At 49.0% G+C, this 19,766-nt stretch overlaps 1 protein-coding gene across 3 annotated transcripts in view; it reads right to left on the bottom strand.

Moving 5' to 3' along the window:
* The window catches only part of PXYLP1 (2-phosphoxylose phosphatase 1), an 82,046-nt gene extending 62,819 nt beyond the window's left edge, over positions 1 to 19,227 (bottom strand). For 2 of the 3 annotated variants that reach the window (XM_061167711.1, XM_061167716.1), the window contains exons 1-2: positions 19,111 to 19,210; positions 18,558 to 18,709 (exon numbers count right to left, since the gene is read on the bottom strand). The gene's annotated coding sequence lies outside the window, so the exon portion shown is untranslated. Of the gene's footprint in view, positions 1 to 18,557; positions 18,710 to 19,110 lie in introns of all 3 variants that reach the window. The other variant, XM_061167712.1, reaches the window with a different exon arrangement.
* Positions 19,228 to 19,766: the final 539 nt, after the last annotated feature.

Raw genomic sequence — 19,766 nt, 5'->3', positions numbered from 1 at the left:
GGACTGTGTTCTGTAACACTGCTGTGAACTGTTGGTTATGGAAGACTGGCTTTGCCCACCAACCCAGGAATAACTAACTGCAGACTGCCGTATCACTAGTCTTGTTATGACTGATCGAATCAGGATGGAGAAATCGCCTCCTCTCGAATTTGGGACGTCTCTGGTATCTTCTTTTGTAAGAAAAATAAAACCATTCTAACAGACTCATTTAAAACTATAATGCAAAACCTTGTCATCCCCAGAAGGATGGTCATCTAGCATCTTTCCAGCAGGTGGTCAGCTGAACGTTCACCCTTTAGTGGTTTCCCATAATGCTCTTGGGATGATGACCAAACCCTGCCCATGGCCTACAGACCCAGCCTCACCTCAAGTCCATGCACGAGAGCCCCCCAGCCATCCTGGTCATCTCTTAGCCCCACAAAAGAGCTGTGCTCCTTGGGGACTTGGGACCTGTATCCATGCCTGTCCTCTGACAACCCAATTAGGAGATGGGGGAGCCAAGCAGATGTCTGGGGGTACCAGTTCACAAGGGGCACAGCCCCTCACAGGAAGGGGCCTGAGGTGGAGAAAACTGTACATTTCTGGAGCTGCTTGGGCAGAGAAGGGAGGTGGGACTGCAAGGGGCCATTAGGTTTATCTTGCTGGGAGGACTCTGGTGAGGGGGGCAGGGCAGGCAGGTTAAGTTTGAAGCCAAGGCTAAAATGCTCAGGAGGGCACAGCATGAGAGGAATGGAAGTTTTAATGCACATCCACAAATTTTCTGTCCCATTTCCCACCAGAAAGTGGTCCTAGGTCCTGGGAACAGGCATTGGGACTGCCTTGATGAGTAGAAAGGCAGAGACATGATGCTGTGTGAGCTCCAACATTAGCTCAAAAAAGTCTATGCAGATTCCACCTGGCTTGTCTCGTTTGCTCTTGCCTGAGCCACATGCTTCAGAGCTCCAAGGCCACAACACAGGAGAAAGCCCACGAGAGGCCATCTGGGGATGGGGATGCCCAACAGCAGACCTGTGAGTGAGGGACCCTTTGAACGATTCCAGATCAGCCATCCCCTGAATGAGTATGTGAGAGATCTGAGCCAGAAGCATAAGCTGAGCCTGGTCCACCTCCAGACCACGAGGATGAGAGTAAAAGGATGATTATCTTAAGCACCCAGCTTAAGGATTTGTTTTGCACCAACACTGAATGACACGAAGGCTAGGAACTTGAGTCTTGCTCCCTGATCTTGTATCCCCAGTGCCAGGAACAGTGCCTGGCCCAAAGCAGGTGTTCGATCAATATTTGTTGGAAGAATGAATGAATGAACAAAGGAGAAGCTTACTCTAACCACCAGCAACCCACCCTCGGTACCTTCTTCTGGCCGGCATGCTGCCTTTCCCACCTTGCTGACTCCCGATCAGCCCTTGGATCCCAGCTCCAGAATCACTTTCTCCTTTCTCAGGGTAACTGCCCATCTCCTGTCTAGATGAGCATCCTGTCTGATACCCTCGAATCACCCTGTGTTTCTCCTTCATGACAATCCCCAGGACTATCATTACATAACCAAGCTGCTGAAATTCCTGGCTGGCCCACTGCCTCCTGTGCTTGACTGTAAGCCACCTCACAGCAGGGATGGGTTCTGTCTGTTCACAATGTGTCTCCAGCGCTGAACAAAACCTGGCACAGAGTCCGCTGAGAGCACGTCAGAACAGTTCTGGACGATATTCAGCTTAGCTGTTTTTACTCACGACACTCGTGATACCAAATGTATGGGGCTTTTTTTTCTCATACCCACCAGTTTTCCAGTTTTCTGGACACCAGCTGGGTATCCCACAATTCAGTTTGCTTCTGACGCTTACCATCCAGAGTCAGCTTCAGACCCCACAGGATTAAGGGCTTGGTCCTCAAGACCTCTCCCACATCAGATGCCAGTCACGGGTCTCCGCCCCTAGGCTGCCCACTTCTGCCCTGCTTTGGCTCCAAAGATAGGAGGCTTCCTGCAACCCCTCTACTTCAGGTTTGATCATTTGTTACGAGAGCTCATGAGTCTGGAGGCAGAATAAGTAACTATTATTTACCGTAGATTATCATAAAAGATACTCAGGAACAGCCAAATGGAAGAAACACACTGGGCAGGATACGGGGCAAGAGCACATAGCTTACACGATCTCTCTGGGCTCACCACCCTCCCACCACCCTCTGTGTCTGTCAACCTGGAACTTCTCTAAACCTCACTGTTGAAAGTTTTCTGTTGAGGTTTTATGTAGGCTGCTGCTGCTGCTGCTAAGTTGCATCAGTCATGTCCGACTCTGTGCGACCCCATAGACGGCAGCTCACCAGGCTCCTCCGTCCCTGGGATTCTCCAGGCAAGAATACTGGAGTGGGTTACCATTTCCTTCTCCAATGCGTGAAAGTGAAGTCACTCAGTTGTTTCCAACTCTTCGCGACCCCATGGACTGTAGCCCACCAGGCTCCTCTGTCCACGGGATTCTCCAGGCAAAAGTACTGGAGTGGGTTGCCACTGCCTTCTCCATGTAGGCAAGAGTACTTAAATCAATGGCACTGATGACTGAACTCTACCTCCGGCTCCCTTCTCTCCCCTACTTATCATTAAAACCCCTTAATCCTGCCTTGGTCTTTTGGGCAAAGGCTCCCATCCTAAAGCTATCTAGCCTCTGTTCAGTTATATGTCATCTCATCAGCATATAAAAGACACTCCCTGATGGCTCAGATGGTAGAGAATCTGCCTGCAATTCAGGAGACCTGGGTTCAATCCCTGGATCAGGAAGATCCCTGGAGAAGGAAATGGCAACCCACTCCAGTATTCATGCCTGGAGGATTCCATTGGACAGAGGAGCCTGGTGGGCTACAGTTCATGGGGTCACAAAGAGTCAGACATGACTGAGTGGCTAATACTTTGGACACTTAGCACTCTGGAGATTCCAGGGGTTTTAAGAGCGGTGTGCCAGAACCTGGGACAAAGACTGAATATTAATTTTTTTTATGATACCACAACAGCCAACCTCATTATTAGAAGCTTCAAATTATTAGAATTCTCACTGAGTTAGAACTAGCCTGTTGACTACTAGCCTATCTTCCACCAGGCTTTCCAAATCCACTCACACCTTGGTCAAACCACACAGACCTTGGGGAACCCAAGAGATTGAGTATCTTCTTCAGGTCTACACAACAGTCGGGGCAAAAGCTGAAACCTGGAGCCAGCTCTCTGCCTCGCCAGTTCAGTGCATTCCCACTACACCACACTGCCTCCTGGATGTTTTTACGGATGTTAAATGCTCTAGCGGCATCGTAATCCTCCAACCAAAGAACAACAAACAAATCTGGGTGCTTTTCATAATGGAACATATGAAATGGGTGAAGCTTCTTAACACTGAACGCATGGTATCCAAGACCTATATGGAACAAGAGCTCACGTGATCCTTTAGGCCAAATACCTATGGGGTGAGACCCTGAGCAAACATTTAATTCAGATTTTAATTTGGCCCCTATTTCCTGGACAGACCTTGGGTCAATTTTCTGCAGAGGGATTCTTTTCTCTTCCTTGTCATTCCCAGGGTCTTTGGAGATTAAGGACAGAAATAAATTCCAGGTGATCTGCAACAGTTCAGTAGGACAACACCTTTGAACACCTAAGCCTTTGACAATGCAATGACTGGGAAAACAAAATGTGAAAATTTTAATGGGATGTGATGTGAAAAAGAAAAAACTACAGAATCATGTACTGCATGGCTAAATTTTTTAAAGGTATATATGTATATGCTTGGAAAACTAGGATGGAAAGAAATATAAATTTTAAAATGACATGGTATTTCTCATCCTTCGGATGGGCAAAAAAATGAAAGACTATTCATTTCTGCTGCACACTAGTCTCAAAAGGGATGAGTTCATTCACATACTGTTAGTGACAGGGTTAACTGGAATGGAATTTGTAGAGAACCAGTGGTCTTACTAAAACAATAAACACACATATCCTTTGCCCTAAGAATTCATATTCTGGGTATCTAATTCCCAAGACTGCTCACTCATGTGTACAAAGCAGTACTAGGAATAACTATAAAAAGTTGAAAACTGACATGTTCTTATGTATAGAAATGTCTGGAAAATTACAGTTTGTCCATACAATGGAATATGACTCAGCCTTAAAAGGAAGAGGTGGATTTATGTGTGGGCATGGAAAAAACCTCTGGAGACACTGCCCAGTGAAAGATAGAAGAGAGAGTGCTGGCATAGCAGATATAGGAAAATTTCATGTAGGTAAAACATACATTTGCATATCTCAACAGACCTATGGAAATTTTAAGACAACATGCAAACCTACTGAAAAAGGTCTGGAGGGAGACAGCCCTCTAAATTAACAGGGGTGGACTTTTAACCTCGACTGTACACTTTTCAATATCTACTCACATATTTAGTGCTTTCTTTGTACAACGTGTTGTGTACAGATTTTAAAAGATTTAGTAATGGCAGAAGAAAATGTTAATGCTGCTAAAAAAAAAAAAAAAGCAAGCCCTAATACAGCCCGTATAGTGTGAACTCAATTTTTGTTATAAAGTAGATACGTTACCAAACTGGACTGAGTGGTTTTAAACAGGAGTGGGAGTGGGACTTTTTACTGTTTACTCTTCAGAACTTTGAACCTATTACTATTTTTTTAAAAAATACAAGGAACAAATTTAAAAAAAAAAACAACGGAAAGAGAAAAAATGTCCTTAATGTTACGGGTGCTTATAGCTGGGATTACAGGTAATCTTAATTTTCTTTAAAACAAATCACAAGACAGAGACTGACAGGAAACTCTTTAAGCAGGTGGTGGCATCTTAGAAGATTTGTCATTGGTAATTTTCTGCATTTTCCAAATTTTCCTAAGTAGACATGTCTTACTGTTACAATCAGAAAAAAAAGAAAGCTGTAAAGTTTATTTATTAACGTGGTTAAGCAAGAAGTCACAAGGTGGGTACAGGATAAATTATAAAGAGATTAGTGGTTTTGAAACAGTAGCCCTTTCAAAACTCAATGCAACATGGAACTTGACGTGTAAGAGAGAGAAAGGCAGTTTGCTAGGAGGGGCTGCATGCACCTCTAGGCAGAAGCCCCATCACTGCAGAAATCAGGGTTCTAGGAACACCATCGGGAAATGCACTGTACAGAGACTGGGCTTCAGGGGACGGGGCGGGGGATGGCGGTAGCTTGTGCTGGGATGGTCAGAGAGGGCTTCAGGGACTCAGCAGAATCCGTGTTAAAACTGAAAGGGCAGGAAGGACATCTGTGGGCATGCCTGATGTGAGGCATTTGGAAGTAGATAAGTGATGTGGGTGGTGGTGCAGAGGCGGAAGCACAGCCAAATCCTCTGAACTGTTGACTGCTGGCAGGCTTTACACATTGACTCATCAGTGAACAGGTGGAGGATGATTGGGACCAGACTAGGTTCCTGTGGGAGCAGGGAGCCACAGCAGGTTCCGGATGGCATGCATGACAGAATGAAGGCGGTATTAAAGAAACATCACTGTCTAGGATGGATACACCCCTGCATATTCATTCTACCCTTGAGTTGTAGCAAGACGCTGGCAGCAAGAAGACAGACAACCTTCTGGGCCCTGAGTTTCACTGTCACTCAACTGAAGGTTTTGTCACGGTTGTGCTGCATTTGGTCAGTTCTATCTCATAAGTAGCCTGTATTCCAAGGCCAGTGGGGTTGGGAACCCCAAGCCAAGACAGCTTGTGATACTTCCCTGGGATTGAGATCCAGGCTGTGGCACCTCAGGCAAGTTGCTTTACCTCTCTGAGCTGTAGTTTCCTCACCTGTAGATGGTGATTCAAATATTCATTTAACAATTCTTTACTGAGCATCTGCTATATGCCAAGTACAGTCACAGAAATGGGATCAGTAGTGACCAAATAAGCCTAAAATTTCCACCCACGTGGAGCTTAGATTCCAGTAGAATGTGAAATTACCCATTCCTGGGTTTGTGGAAAGGACTGGATGAGATGTTTCTGGGATGCACTTAGCGTAGTAATGATTCTACACCTAATTCCAATGTGTAGGGGGTTTTCTTCCCACAGCACAAAGCGATTTTCTATCTGACACCAGCTAGGTGTTCACTCCACCCCACAAGGCGCACCCTGAGGAGACTCAGGATGAGAAAGCACAGGATACTGGCTGAGGTGCGTATCGAAGGAATGATTTCAATGAGCCCTGGCTTTTACAGCTTCCCACTCCCAGAAGAGGGCTAAGATCTTTAAATTGAGATATCTGGTTTTCTTTAATTAACAGTGATCTTTTGATATTCCAACTACCTGATCTTTGTAGCAAAAACTCCTATCTACCCTGGCCCCTCCCTAACCTCTCAGGAGCAGTCTCTCACAACTATCTGAGATGCTGGGTCCCTGGCTTAAGTCCCCAGTTTTGTCTACCACATAAAACATAATTCTCAACTTTTAAGTTGTGCACTTTCTTCCATCGACAAACTCAACTCTGACACCATCTACCTGGAAATAGCCTCAGCTCTCACAAGTTAAGGGCTTAATCCCACAAGGCTGTCCACTCACTACTTCAGATGCCAACTGCACATCCAGGTTGTCACCTGTGCTTCTAACTGGCTATAGACTGAAGTTCCAATGAGCTCCCTCTCTTTGGGTTCAACTGGTTTGCAGAGTGGCTCACAGAATTCAGAGAAAACAATTTACTTACTAGACTACCAGTGTATTACAAAGTATATGACTCGGGAACAGTCAGATGGAAGAGAAGCATATGGCAAGGTATGTGAAAAAGGTCTTGTAGCGTTCACAGTCTCTCGCAGAGTACCACTCTTCCTACATCTCCATGTGTTCACCAACCTAGAAGTTCTACAAACTGCATCCTTTGGGTTGTTATAGAGGCATCACTGAGGCAGGAGATAGATGGGCCCCAGGCGGAGCAGCTGGACTCTGTCTCCTGAGGACAGATACTTCAAGATAAAGAGCAGAGAGGAGCTGAGTCCTGCTTGGGAAAAAAAGATATGTAGGCCAGATATTTCTCATTCCTGGGATCAAGGAGACCTCCCAAAGTACATGTGCAGAGGAAAGTTCCTCGGGCATCAGGGAAGGGAGAGGGTACCAGCCAATAATATGTCCTGCCAGCCTCCCAGAAACTCTCACGCTGAAATCCATCTTGGTTAATAAAAGATGTATGTGCACATTGGGGAGGGTCCTGAGTCACAGAGCTATACATAATGAGCAAGATGATTGGCTAGAGAAAACCTGAAAAAATATCCCTATATTAGCAAGTTAAGTCAAAAGTGCAACTCTCCCTCTTGAGCCCGCCTGTGTGTCCTTTTCACATGAGTCTGCTTCTAATAAACACTTAACCCACTTTACTATCTCCATCTCTTTACTGAATTTTTTTTTTTCAAATTAAGACAAGAACTGAGGGACTTCCCTTGTGGTCCAGTGGCTAAGACCCCATGCTTCAAATGCAGGGGGCCCAGGTTCAATCCCTGGTCAGAGAACTAGATCCCACATGCAACAACTAAGAGTTCACATGCTATAACTAAAGATCCGGAATGCCACAACAAAGACTAAAGGTGCCAGTGCAGCCAACTAAATAAAATAAAAAAGGACAAAGTTTAAAAAGTTTTAAAAAGACAAAAACTGAGATCATCATTACCTAGGCATAATTGACTAAATCACTGACTAATGGTAACTGAGTCAACCTCCATCCCCCCCAACTCTTCCCCAGAAATCAGAGGTGGTACTACTGAAAGTTCTAATCCTCTAATCACAAGGCTGGTTCTCCTGGCAACCAGCCTCAAACCTTAGGTTACCTGGAGGCTCAACTGACCTCATTCACATAATGAAAGACACCTTTCCAGTCTCCTCTAGGAAATGTCAAGGGTTTGAGGAACTCTGTGTCAGAAACAGTGACAAAGAACAAATAGACACTTCTTATTACAAATCAGAACATCCCAAGTTGTAATGATGCTCCTTCTCTTCATTTTATCATTATGCATGTTCCCTATAGCATTTGGCACCAAAAAGGTACCCCAGAAACACACAGGACTGATCTGCAGATTGAGATCCTTCTACCTGGAAACAAAGTGCCCTACATTTAGCCCTGGGCTTAGACTAGCATGAAAGTTCCTCTCTCTGCACCCTGCCCCCCAGCACTGTCAATTCCACCTTAACAAACAGGGCTGGGAAGGCAGAATGAAAGAAACCACCCTTGAGGCCATTCATCACAGAGAAGGCTCTTCTAAACCCTAGCTCAGCCCTCATTTCCATGGGGAGATGAACAAAACTTTATAGGCTGGTGACAGCTGGTCCGTTCTCAGGTCGTGCTCACCATGGCCCTCACCTAGACATGAACCTTGAATGGACCATCCCATGGAGATGACTCAGCCCCTCCAATCAGGCCAGCCCAGGGCAAGACCAATCTTCAGTTAATGGATTTCAGCATCAAAGGTTCATTTCAATGTGCTCACAGGGTGGGGAACAGGCACAACCAGGACATATTTATCCTGAGCCAAGTGGCCAGAAGTTTTGGTATGAGTTGAAAAGAGAAAAAAAAAAAAAATGTAAGCAAACTTTAGAACCTTATCTTTGGGGCTCCAAGAATGTGCTCTACCAAAAGCTTAGCTGGCACTTATCTTGACACAGAATGACAGTTTCCAGCTTTTCTCACCAACTACATGCTGGTGTTCTGGTGCCAGCCTCTATTTTTATAGCCTGAATAATGCTAGGATTATTTAGGCAAAGGACCAGACGAGAGCTGGAGATAGAGGGACAGGGCACAAGAGGTGATGGCACAAGCACTGGGGCCCACATCCTACTCAGTCTCCAAAAGCAAACCCTTGAGAGTCGAGTCTGGGACAGCAGCCGAGCCCACCCTCCTCTTAGAACCCAGACCTCGAGCCCCTTTGGGGCTGAGACTTCATCTGCCTTGTTCACTGCTCTAACCCCAGGACCTGGAGCAGAGCAGTGCTTAATGAACGAATGACCACACCGCCCCACCCCAACTTCAGCACAATGGACTCCTCGCTGTTGCCCCAAAACCTAGGTTCCCCTTCTGCCAACTCAGTGCCTGCCATTTCACTCTCCTGGCCCAGATGCCTTCTTGATCTTGTTAACGCTCACTCATCCATGAACTCAGCCCAAATCCTACCTCCCCTGGAAGCCTTCCCTAATCCCAAGGCTGGGTGAGGTCCCCCCACACAGGGCAACCTCAGCCCTCCCACAACACTTCTCAACCTCACAGGCTTGTGTCGGCTTCCTTGCCTACCTCCCCCAGGACTGGGTGGATGCAGAGCTGAGGAAGCAGCAGGTATTCAACAGGTGTCTGTGGAAAAGAAGGGAGGGAGGGAAGAAAGATACCAAGGATGCTGTGGATGGAGAAGCACCTGTCACTGAAATCTACAACAGATTGAGTAAGAACAAAACACCAGAACCCAACAGATCAATGAACCATTCACCAACAAGTTTACTGAAAAAAAAATTGCAGGAAGTGGTGGGAAAATACTTTTCAGTGGGTTCAAATGGGAAGCAGAGGCCACTCTGCTGTGGCCTCTCCTCCTCTCTGGGGGTGGGGGCTGGAGGGGAAGAGACATGTTGGGAGACTGGGTGAGTGAGGCCACTTGAAAGGGCACAAGCAGCTCTCATGGGCTCAAAGTTCTTGAAGGTTCCTCTGGTATCAAGGAAGTTGAAGGCCATTCTTTCTGGAGTAACCTCCAACTGCTGATGGAAACCAACTAGGACTCACTCCCTCAAAGCTGTTAAGAACATGGCCTGAATCAAGAAAGAGTGATAATGAGGAACTTCCATTATTCTGCTGACCCAGTTCCCAAAGGTAGGAACAGAAGCTGGGATTTAAGACAGATGATCTGGAAAGAAAGACTATTTCTGGCTGGAGCTTTCTTAGCACAGCATTTCTTTCCAAGACAGACACCTCCAGTTGCCCCTCAATATTCATTTATTCCTTACTAACAGAATCCTGATTTGGGGATTGGGGGGAGTCGCAGGCTTCCCTTGTAGCTCAGTTGGTAAAGAATCCACCTACAATGCAGGAGACCCTGGTTCGATTCCTGGGTCAGGAAGATCCGCTGGAGAAGGGATAGAATACCCACTCCAGTATCCTTGGGTTTCCCTTATGGCTCAGCTGGTAAAGAATCTACCTGCAATGCAGGAGACCTAGGTTCGATCCCTGGATTGGGAAGATCCCCTGGAGAAGGGAAAGGCTACCCATTCCAGTATTCTGGCCTGGAGAATTCCATGGACTTCCACGGGGTCACAAAGAGTCGGACACGACTGAGCGACTTCCGCTTTCACTTTGAGGCTGGTGGTGAGGAAGTGTCACAGGCATTGTCAGCTCACCATAAAATCCATCTCCTCTTCCTCTTAGGCACTGGGCTGGACCACATTTCCCAGCCTCCCTCCCAGGAGGTGTGGTCATGTGACTGACCCCTGGCCATGGTCAGTGGGAGTAATTCTCTATCAAGTCTGGCCCATAAAATCTTTCCATCCTCCATCTTTCGTGTTCCTTCCTTTTTCGCTGACTGACGCAAACGAGCATGACAGCCTTAAGAGCTTGGATCCCTGAATCACCTGTCGGAAAAGAGCCCCTGCCTCCCTTATCAGGAACAGCCATTTTGGACTCTGTGTGAGCAAACAGTTAATGTCCATCATATCTGAGTCATTAAATGTACAGCAGAGCCTTGAACATGGCTCCACTTACAGACAAATCTTTTTCAACAGTAAATACACTACTACACAATCTGAGGTTGGCTGAACCCACAGATGTGGAACTGCAGATATGGAGGGCCAACTATAGTTACATGCAGATTTTTTACTTGGGGGTGGGGGAAGGTCAGTGCCCCAAACCTCTGTGTTGCTGAAGGGTCAACTGCATTTGGTTTGTTTGTTTCAGCGGTGAGCCTGTCTAACTCCTCTAAGCAGCAGTGTGCCCTCTTAACTACTCATATGACCCTTTTAACTGGGAATGGCCATGTGACACAGTTCTGGCCCTGACACGTTAGAGGAGGTCTGCTGGATGTTGTGGGGGACATGTCTCGTTTTCCTGATAAAAGGTATCAAGGTAGCTGGCACTTCCTTCCTGCAGCAGCCAATCTGCCATCATGAAGAAAAGGCCAGGAAAGAGAACCGTGTGTCAGTTCAGACAGAATAACCCCTACCTTCAAACATCTTGTTACCCGAGAAAAACAAACCATTATTTGTTGAAGCCATGAAGGTAGGTTACTCTGCAGCCTAACACAAGCCTGCTTTACAACCCCTCACTCATTCATCCATTCATTTATTCCCCCAATCTTTACTGAGGCCTATTTCATGCCAGTTCTTAAGCTGAGGGAAGAAGATACAGAGGTGAGCTGGGTGTAGCCCCTGCTCTCCCGAAGCACCCAGTGAAGCTGCGGAGACAGGCCCACAGGCAGACAATCTGAATGCATTGGGAACAGATGCCAGGGTGGCACAAGATGGTCTGGGGGGTGTGAGCGATGGTGGTGGGTGAGCACGGAGGCAAGGAGCTCCCAACTCCCTTTCTGGCACTGAACACACAGCGCAAACACCCCTCAAGCTAAAAAGCAAATAACAAGAACGTGCTGTGCTCGGCTGAGCCAATTGCAATTACTTACTGCATGTTCAGTCCCTAAACACCATCAATTAATGCAGCTGTTTCAAGATAATCAGCAGTCATTAGAGCAAGATGCGCAAGAGGAGAATATAAAAACTCACACGCCGCTGACTTAGACATGCCGGAAAGTCTGTGAACCGAGGATGAGACAGGCTGGCTTGGACCCTTAGACCCTCCTGCCTGCTGACATTAGGATCTCTCTTTCTCAAAGACACAGTCATTTTTCACCTTGAAGACAGCCCAAAAAATCAAACGTCTATGCCATGATCTTCAACCATAAATGCCCAAACTTCGATTCTCAGGTCTGTGTTTCCATTAAGAACTGCAGTAGAGACAAACTGGCAACAAAAATCAACCCCATCTGGGAAATCAAAACCAGAGAAGTCAGAGCAGTCGGGGAACCAACTGGAAAGTAAAGGTTCTCCTCCTTTTAACTCAATGCTGCCTACACACAAATAATTTTTCTTTTTTAGTGAATGGTATTATTGGCCATTTCTTTACTTTCAAAGTATGGGGAAAGTATTTTAAGAAAAAAAGACAAAGCCTCATTGACCTCAGATTCCATAAGTTTAAAAATAAATAAACTAGGACTTCCCTGCTGGTACAGTGGATAAGAATCCCCCTGCCAGTGCAGGGCACACAAGTTTGATCCCTGGGGTGAGAAGACCCCACATGCCATGAGCAACTAAGCCCGGGCATCACAACTACTGAGCCAGAGTGCTGCAGCCACTGAAGCCCATGAGCCTAGAGCCCGTGCTCTGCAACAAGTGAAGTCACTACAATGAGAAGCCTGTGCACCGCAATGAAGAGTAGCCCCCTGCTCGTCGCAACTACAGGGAAGCCTGTGTGCTGTAATGAAGACCCAACACAACAAAAAAAAAAAAAAAAATTTTTTTTTAATGAATAAAATAAGCAGGTTCCTCATTAAGAGGGTTGATTATCCAGTTTCCAGTCTGACTGCTGACTTATGAGTACAAAGAACTCCAGTGGAGACCAGAGCGTGTGCTAATCACGCAAAGCAGAGAGGCACTCGGGTCCTGAGGCTGCAGTCACAGGCTCCTCTAGTCCTCCCCCCAGCGCTGGAGGCCATCTCCAGCTGGGCAGGCTGCCACACTGGAGCTTCTCTGTAGGACACACAGAGCAACTGAGGGTGAGGTCTGAGGAGGAGGGGCCGCCCTTTCAAGGACCAAGTATTAAACTCAGGCCTGTCAACAGTCCCAGAGACTTTCAGATCCAGAAGGTTCCAGCTATGGCAGGCACAGGACACATGACAGTGTCAAAACCACAGGCCCAAAATGGAATCACCTGTGCTAAAGCCATGACACCAAACCTAGATTTAATACTTGACCCAACTGCCATTTCAGCCTCCCCCAGATATGTCATCTTAACGGGCCAGTTTGGAGTTTTCTGGCCAGCACCAATGAGATGATCTGTCGCATGAGTCCTCTCTACCACCCAGAGAAAGTAGAGATAAACTACAAGATAGACCCTTGCCCCTCGCCCAGAAGAACGCAACTTGGCCTGAAACCACCCTGGATTTTCTTTTGTTAATAGCCTCCTTGCCACTCCCTCCTCCTCCTTATAAAAACCGTCTCTTTGCACAGCCCCTCAGAGCGCCCTTCTGTTTACTAGACGGGGTGCTGCCCATTCGGGACTCTTGAGTAGAGCCAATTAGATTTTCACATGTACTTGGTTGAATTTTGTTTTTCCCTAGTAGTCTGGCCTTCTGCCTCAGGCTAGTCCTGGACTTGCTCTCAGGAGCAGCTGTGCCATTCGTCACTCAGAGAACTGGGTCGCCGGTGGGATCATCGGTTTCCGGGGTGATGGACAATCAGCCCAGAACAGTGGTCAGGGCATCTGGTGCCATCGACCAGGACCAGGAATATGCTGGCAAGCCAGGTGCGTAAACACTGAGTTCACAGTCTCTTATCATGCTTCCCGCTAACAACCTGAGGCCAAGAGTGATAGTTAAAACATGAACAACCAGCATGTGTCAGACATGGACCAGCCAAATGAGTGCCTATGTTCAGTAGCGGGCAAGGCCACGTCATCAGAGTATACCAGCTGAAGTATAGCACTGTGCCCCACCCCTCCTGCCTTGGGCAACCCTTCACAGGCTATACTCTGGCCTCTTGAGGCCATAAAAAGTGGCCTGGAGTCAGGTGAGTGCCCAGGAAATGCCTCTGCTATTATTCCTGTCCTTCACTGTGAACTTGTGTATGATGTCCTCCATTCTATGGGCAGGAGGCTATGTGTATCTTATCATCCTACTTCCATCATCTCAGTGCAGTCAGTTGGTATGAAAAATGTTTTGCAACCCACTCCAATATTCTTGCCTAGGAAATCCCATGGACAGGAGTCTGGTAGGCTATAGTCCATGGGGTCACAAAGAATCGGACACGACTAAGTGACTAAACAGCAAGAGCGTTAAGGAATGAATGGTTAAAAACATGAAGACCAAGAAAAACCACGGCTAACATTTAAGCATGTACTATGCGTTCTAAGTCCTTGTCATGCACTGTCTCATCTCAGCTTCACAGTAATACCATGAAGCGGGTATTATTATCACCACCTTGGTTTTACAAAAGAGAAAACGGAGGCATAGAGAGGCTGGGTAACTTGTCCAAGGGCACAAACCTAATAAGGACAGATCCAGGACTTAAAGCCAGGCTGGCTGCAGAGCCTACACTCTGACCCACTGCACTCTGCGGAGTACACACCCACAGGAATGTTAGTATCAGGAAGTCACCAGAGAACCTCTGACACCCACACACCCTGAGAATTCCTTCCAGATGGTTTCTGATGATGCTAAGTCAACACTGGTTGACTTACAGAACATTTTAGAGAAAAGCAGTACCTACTTTTACTGCTAAGCAGGAGACCACCTGTAATTTTTACATAACTAAGTAACCACATTGAGTTATCAAGCGCTGTAGCAGGAAGATCTAGGTACATAGTATTTCTCCACTCAAGAGATCTGAATTCTAGGGGAAGCCTTTTAAACACCCTGTGGTCCAATGTCCCCATCCCTAAGAAGATCCCAGACCTGAAAGAAGGATTGAACGAGATCATGGACATAACTCCCTATTTAAATGGTAAGCTACTACATAAGCAAAACATATGATCATAATGATTAATATATTTCAGTAAAGGGACAGATAAAAATTTCTATACCTATCAATCTATACTTGTCTAAATTCTATGTTGTATATACTTCTACGGAAGGTCCTATTTATATCTCTTCACATTTCAGTAACAATGTTTAAAGCTTAATTTACTTCTGTAAGCCTGGGTCCTTCCATTATCACTTCTGAGCTTTCAGACATTTCTACTATAACTTTAATAATTTTACCTTAATCTTTCATCTTAGACGCAGAAAAAGTTAACGAGGCAGTAAATATCTTACTCTAACTTCAGATTCTTCTATATTAGCAGCTGACACAATTAGCAAGCAAGAGCTTCATTTTACTTTATAATTAAAAAGCTCAAAATGATACTGCTCTGTCTCTGAAGGCCTGGAGTTTGGTGTTGGATCCAAGAATGAGGTGGGTCTAGGAAAGTACGCTGTGGTTTCTGTCAGCTGGAAAGACACATGTCTCCATGTAATTGAGGGGTAGGACAAATAGTATTCAAACTATTTGTAAACTGGGTGTAAATGATGATGCTAAACACAGACAGGAGTGGAGAGGGGAGGAGGGGGAGGAAGTATCAGAACCAGGTACAATGATTTTCATCTTAATCTGTTCTTTAAAGCTATGGTTTCTATGCTATTGATTGTGGCTCTCTCTGGAAGTTGGTTATACACAGAGGCAGAGAGAGTGGTAAGCAGATGACAAAAGGATGCCTCATAATACAAAAACATGAATGCATAAGTTGGGGGAGTGACTACGCAAACACATAATTTTCAAATTCTTAAGTTGCTACCACTAGATATTTAAGTTGCTCCTCTGTCCACGGGATTCTCAGGCTAGCATACTGGAAAGGGTTGCCATTTCCTCCTCCAGGGGATCTTCCCCACCCAGGGATCAAACCCATGTCTCCAGCACCACCTGCACTGCAGGCGGATTCTTTACTGCTGAGCCACCCGGGAAGCCCCAAGCACAGGTTCAGATCCTCCCAGCTGTCTCTTTTGGCCACGCCCCTCAGCATCCCAGGTGTGAGCTGGCTCCTCCAGGCTGGACCCTGAAGCAATATCGTTGTTGCTCAAGCCACCTTTTCCAAAGGGGCACATCCCTTATTCACCACTTCAGATGGCTCCGTGATCTCCCACCTCCCTGGGTCCAGCTCTCACCTGGCTTTCACGGCCTTCTAGGAAGCAGAACCGTGGGCCCGGCACACCTTATTTCAGGTAACTGTGAGGTCATTTTCCCTATCTCAGCAAATTTGCTCCTAATGGTAACTCCTCCCCCAGAATGTGGGCCCATGACACATCATCCACCAACCAAGAACTTCGTCCCAGGGCTAAAGCCTACCCCTGGGAGTTTTCAGGACCTTGGCTATTCTGTCATCCCTTTTCCTACTTCCTCCAGATAGCAAGCTTACTCTCTTCCTCTCTCCCTTCCTCCCTTTCTCTCTCTCACTTACAGACCTCAGGCATTAATTAAGCCTCTTCTAGAAAACAGCTGCAGGAATCCTGAGTATGAGCCAGACCTGGAGGCAGAGACAGTCCGGGTGAGGAAGATAAGCCCACAACAGTTTTGAACCCACAAGTACTGCAGGTTCCCACTTCAAAGTGACATTCCAAATTCCAATCCTTCCCAGATTCCTGAAAAAAGGGGACACAGACTGCTCCCACCCCTGCTGCCTCTGGCCATTCTTTCCAGGGCTGGCCTTTGATAGAGGCGGCAGAACTGGACTTTGATCCACCTGCCGGGGGGTCATGGCCACCCCCCACAGTCAGAAACACCTTCCCCAAGCACCAGCCTCTCTCTCCTCAACAGGTCAGCAAATCAGATTGCCAGAAAAGTGCAAGAAGGGGTGTTCTTAGCTCTCTCCAGGGTGGGCAGCCCCCACTGGAGTGAAGATGCTGTGATCTGAAGCAGCTAGCGGGACTCCACAAGTGGCTTCCCCCTCATTATGCACAGGGATGAGGGACCCTGAACGGGGCTGCGGCCACAGCCCTAGAGGTCAAGCCGTTGAGGACTCACCCCTCACCAGAGAGTCTTAGCTCCCCATGGTGGCCATCACCTTCTCACTCCAATCATGGCATGAAGACAACTTATTTTCTTCCTGGAAACTCTGGACTGCCCCCTGAGTTAGAGACCCAGTTGTCAAAGTTGGACCCATAAATTATGCTCTCTGCCCTCAATACACACAGAAATGAATGTCTCCACTCAGATATTTCTTTAAAATTTGATGAAGGATAACATTTTGGAAACAGGGCAGCACAATGGGAAACATGGGTTATGGACTCTGATAGCCTGGATTCAGGAGGGACACCCACTTGTTTCCTAAACAAACACTGATCACCTGTCATTTAGAGAGTGGAAGCCTGGGTGCTGCGGGCTCAACGATGGTTTCACCCTCATGGGCAGTGGGGCATCTGACATTCAATAACTCATCACACAGCAGCCTAGGGAGGGTTGAGGAAACACCCACAGGAATTTGTGGGCACTCAGAGGGACCCTATGAGCCCCAGTGTGACCGGGGGCTAATTACTTACTAATTCACTATTCAACGGTGAAAACTACTGAGCTAAATACTCTTCAAACCAATCACTGGAAAGAAAGAGTTGCAGATACCGCAGTTCCACAAACGCTCTCAGTGCGGTGCTTGCTGCAAAGGCCGGGTGGCCCACTTAGTCCCTGGTGCCCGAAAGTAGCCTCCCAGGTATCAGTGATGGGGGGCTGGCCAGGAGCTAACCTGTAAAACAGACACGCCTCCTACATATCCTTTCTAAAACACAGTCGTTGTTTTTGTCGTGTCCTACTCTTTTGCGACCCCATGGACTGTAGCCCACCAGGCTCCTCTGTCCATGGGATTTCCCAGGCAAGAATACTGGAGTGGGTTGCCATTTCCGTCTCCAGACAGGAACTGAACTCCTGTCTCCTGCATTGGCAGGCGGATTCTCTACCACTGAAGCCCTCTCTAAAATAGGCAATTCATTCAATCCAAAATTTAATGAAAGCCAGGAGAATGGATGGGGCGGACTCATGCACTGGTTTTCTGACTGTCACCCAACATTTCCACCTCTCTCTAGGAAACTGGAGGTTTTTCAAACCACCTGTTTTTTTTAAACCCTCTTCCCAGAGATGTCCGAACAGCGCACCAACACCTCCAAGAAGGAATTGTCGCCGAACCGGGTCCGCAGTCACCTCACGTTTGTGAGGCTGGCCGAGCACAGCGTGTTCCACACTCGGGTTCATCCGCGGGCCTTCTGCAAATAGTAACAAATGTCCCCAACTTGTGAAGCCTTCTTGAGGCTCCCTTAGTCGCCCACCCCACGCTTCCCCATTCTCACGCGATCTGATCCCACAACTCTCGTGATTTTACTTTCCGAATGCTTACAAAGCACCCTGTCTTCCCACGAAGGCACCAGCCACCCGGGCGGGAATGTCTCCCCCCCGCCCCGAGACGCCCCGCCGAAGCGGGTAAAATATGGCTCCAACGCCTCCTGCACCGCTAAACCCTCAAACACCCACCCACAGGTAGAATTAGACAGACCGCTGCAGCCACCAAGAACGCGGCCAGCTCGAAGCACATCCAATTTCGCGTGTATGACAAAGCCGGCTGCTTTAACCTAGACAAGTTCGCGAGCAAGAGCAACAGCGCGGGGTGCAAACCCCGCAGTCCTTATCTGAGCATCCCGGAACGTTCACCCGCGCGTGGAGCTACCGCTCCGCGGGGCCCCGGGAGTCCTGGGGGCGCCGCGCGCAGGTAGCGGCCGGAGCAGCCGGCCCCACCGCCGAGGAAGGCCGCCGAGAACTTGCTGCCGCCTGCTTACCTGGAGACCCGCGGGCTCGCGGCGGCCGGGGAAGGGGGATCTTGCAGAGGAGCTCCAGTTCCGGCTGCGATCAGGCAGCAGAAGTGCGGGGGCCCGGCCGGCGCGGGCCGGAGGGGCGGGACCGCGCGCACCGAGGCAGACGAGGTGCGGAGCTGGAGAAGCGGGAGGCGGCGGGGTTTAGAGGAAGCACGCGCCGGGGGGTGCGGGGCAAGGACTTGGGGAAAGGGCGGCGGGATCCTAGGCCGGGTTAGGGGGCGCTGGGGCTAGGAGAGGGGGCCGCGGATCAGAAGGCGGGGACTGGGATCCAGGCGCGGGGGCTGGAGGGACGGCTTAGGGAGAAGGAGCGAGTCCGGGGCCGGGGTCTGGGGAAGAGGCGGGGATGGAGGAGGGAGCTTGGTAGCCGGGTTCTGACCCGGTACTCTCAAGCGCGCCTCTGACCTCCCCCGCCCCCGCACCCCTCTCCCACCGGAGTCTCTGCCTGGTCGTCCCGGCCTTGGCGCGTCCCTAAGACCCCCTCGGTGTCCAAGCCCGAACCCCAGGGACACCCGCCCACCTCGAGCCTCGGTGGGAGGCTCCGCTCAGCCTCAAAGGCAACCTCCTCGACCGCGGCCCGCGCCGCGCTCACCGCCCATGGTCCCGGCCCGGGCCGGCTCCCCCGCAGCGCGCCCGGTTCCGCGCTTGCCGCCTGCTCGGCCCGGCGCAGGGGGAGGCGAGGGCGGCGCGCACCGATTTCGGGCAGCGAGACATCTCGCAGCGCCCCCTACTGACCTCGCGGCGCTCGGGGCCCGGCCCGCCCCGCGCTGGGCGCCCTCGAGCTCCGCCCCGGAGGCGGTGTTGCGGTGCGGCCCGCCAAGCCAGAAGGGAGCGGCGGAGAGGACACTGACTGGAGGAGGCCAAACACAGGCCCCAGGGACGGGACAACCATCGGAGATCTCGCGGGCGAAAGTCGCGGTCACGGGCACGCTGAGTGCGCGGGGACCGCGGCCACCTGAGCGCAGGGCCTCTGCGCGCCTACTACGCCGGACTCGGGATCAGGAGTGGACGCACGCCTAGGTCGGGTGCGCACACACGGCCCGGGCCCGGGGCCCTAGTGTGGGGTGCCCGTGGGCCGTGGGCCTGACCCGGCGCTACCCGGGGTCCGGTGCGGAGCTGGTCGCCCGTTTTGGGGGACCCACCGTTACTGGGTGACTGCAGCCTCGTAGACCCAAA

The sequence above is a fragment of the Dama dama genome, chromosome 19, assembly GCF_033118175.1.
Source record: "Dama dama isolate Ldn47 chromosome 19, ASM3311817v1, whole genome shotgun sequence".
Classification (NCBI taxonomy): domain Eukaryota; kingdom Metazoa; phylum Chordata; class Mammalia; order Artiodactyla; family Cervidae; genus Dama; species Dama dama.
Note: the sequence above shows the minus strand (reverse complement) of the source record. Positions and strands in the feature narration are given on the sequence as shown.